General features: G+C 29.2%; 1 long non-coding RNA gene across 1 annotated transcript; it reads left to right on the forward strand.

Moving 5' to 3' along the window:
- The first annotated feature begins 1,672 nt into the window (after positions 1-1,672).
- LOC108756081 lies at positions 1,673-2,845 on the forward strand. Its single transcript, XR_001939811.1, has 3 exons — positions 1,673-1,878; positions 2,078-2,180; positions 2,593-2,845. It is a non-coding gene; the product is annotated as an uncharacterized LOC108756081 (long non-coding RNA).

Genomic DNA, 2,845 nt, shown 5'->3' on the forward strand with positions numbered 1-2,845 from the left:
TATAAATATATATGTATATATATATATATATATATATATGTTACAACAATGTTAGAATTATAAATATTATGTTTGTGCGATGTGAATACACATTATAAAATATATGTACATAAAATTCTAATATTGCGTATAAATAGATAATATCTGCATTATCTCAACATGAGTGACTTTTATCTGTTTACATAATGTGTGCGTGTGTGTGTTTACATAGTATAATATACATACAATTTTCTATAATATATTGGATATATATGTCGACATGTTAGTAATGTATGTACTATAAGTAACTATCTCTTTTTATTAGACAGAGCAAAGAGAGTTACGTCATGTATGTGCAATGTTGTATTCATTTATTGATAATATATTATATTATCCTAATCTAAAATGGCATTGAACATAAGAAAAAAGTGCTACTACGGCTTCGTATCGATAACTATTAGTTAAAAATCTGTACTTTATGTATATTACAGATGTTTAGTACTGGTGGTATATATTGAAATGCGGCCTACATTGCATATGTATATAATACAACTGTATTTCTAAAGTCCAATTCCACAAATATAAGATTAATTTCAATCTCGATTTATTTTTTTCTCAATTCTAAAATTGGAAAATTTTCCAAAATTAAATAAATCTTACATTTGTGGGATCGAACCTAATACATGTTTTCGTCTCTGAGCTCAGATGGTTATGTAGGAAACAGAATAAAAATGATAATTAATCGATCGAATTTCCTGTATGATCATATTAATTCAGAGGGCGTATAAGCATCTTATATATTAGAAATAAAAACCTGTAATATCGACCTTGATTAAGTTCTGCCGTCGCTCCAGCATTCCCTTAAGTAGAACGTCAATACAATTCGTTTATTACATTAAATGATACCATGATACAAATGACATGATAATAATGAATGAAAATATATTACAATGTGTATAAAAAATATATATATATATATATATATATTGTATTTATTTATTTATTACAATAGTAATGTAGTATTTTCGGAACGCGGAATAAACGCGAATGTACGTGAAGACGTTGCGAGGTTTTACGCGGACCAGAGAGAGAGGGGGGGGAGAGAGAGAGAGAGAGAGAGAGAAAGAGAGAGAGAGAGAGGCTGCGTTCGGAATCGTTACCCTGAGGGTAGTACCGGGCAAATGGTGGGAGCAAGGTGAATAATTTCTGAACGCATATCGGGCAAATAAATAAAAAATGGCAGACAAGGGACAATCTTGCGCAAATATAGGCTTGTGCCATAACTACTAGATCAAATTAATACGAAATACCTTAAATAACTTATATCCAGAAAGATGAAGTAGACGGAATAATTGAGGAAGCAAATCTTGTTGAAGTCAAATTAAGATTCGGCAATCGAGGCCATTGTGAGGTTAGAGAACAACTATATACAATATAAATAAAATTATACCAAGATTTAATAAAATGTTCCGTCAATATTTTTGTATAACTAAAACAACTTACTTAAAATCTTGAGCGATGGTTAAATCCGGTACTGATAGAGAAAGAAAGAAGACCAATGATTCCAGTTAGAAATCAGCTTCTATCAGTTATTTGATTTTTGAAAACTCCAGATTTTCGGTGAATGATAATTTTATAAATATAAATTTCTTATTAACAATGTGTACAATAATTAAATTGGTATTATAGATTCGTTGCAGATCGTTTCAATATAAAAAAATCTATGCTACACAATGTTCCTGCAGAGTTGTAAATGCTCTAAATGATATAGCAGATGAAATTATTGTATGGTTATAAGGAGATGAACTAATTACCATAAGAAGATTTAATGAAATTGGTATCCTTGCAGATGTATAGGATGGTTCACATATATCCATTCTTACTCCACGCGTAATACGAGTACTATTATATTTTTTTAATATCTTGATCATCTTTCTTTTGATTTTAATACACATCTCAACTTATTTTTATATTTTTATGTAGCTTTAGTCATATAGCTTTGAGTCATATAGAACCAGGAAATGTGAATACGCTATTTTTTTGTAAGCTGTTTGCAATGTAGACATGATATTTACAGATTGCTTTGTGGGATTCTCAGGTTCTGTAAATGATTCAAGGATATTCAGAAATTCAGATTTATGGATATTTGTACAAGAGAATCGTGCAAAGAGAGTTCTTTTTAGGAAACGAGTATATTATTGGTGATGAAGCATATTTAGTGTTATCTTGGTGCATTCCACCCTATATAAACAAAAGAAATTTGACAGAAATTAATTAAATTTATTGCTTTTTTATTTTTTCTATCATACCATCAATTGAATTGTAAAGCTTACAACACACAATGAGATTTTTTCGTGCTAGATTACATGAAAACTAATAATTTACTGAAATTGCAGAACGCAGCATGCAAAGTTTTTAGTAATTTAATAGCTTGCATGTGCTATGTAACAAAATAATTGCAATTACAAAAAATTTACTGTACATTTTATTTTTTGATATTTTTTTATGTAGGCACAAATTAACTTCAACAAAGAATTGTCAAAAATAAGAAAAATAGTAGACAGAATATTTGCTCTATTAAAGGGAAGATTCCGAAGATTTCAATATTTACAGATAAGTATGGCAGAACTGATTCCTTATATAATATTGACCTGTTGAGTATTACATAATCTTCAAGAACAGAATAGATGATTTTATTGAAGAGGGCAGACATAATGAGGGAAATAAATAAATTTGGGATCAAGAGACAATTGGCAAGCTAAGAGAAAATATTATTTACAATGATGCACAGAGTCCAGCAAAACGTAATTATTTACCAGCACTAATAGCTTGACTTATAGGATGTATGTTCAATCTAACATCTCTA

The sequence above is a fragment of the Trachymyrmex septentrionalis genome, unplaced genomic scaffold (assembly GCF_001594115.1).
Source record: "Trachymyrmex septentrionalis isolate Tsep2-gDNA-1 unplaced genomic scaffold, Tsep1.0 scaffold93, whole genome shotgun sequence".
In the NCBI taxonomy this organism is placed as follows: Eukaryota; Metazoa; Arthropoda; class Insecta; order Hymenoptera; family Formicidae; genus Trachymyrmex; species Trachymyrmex septentrionalis.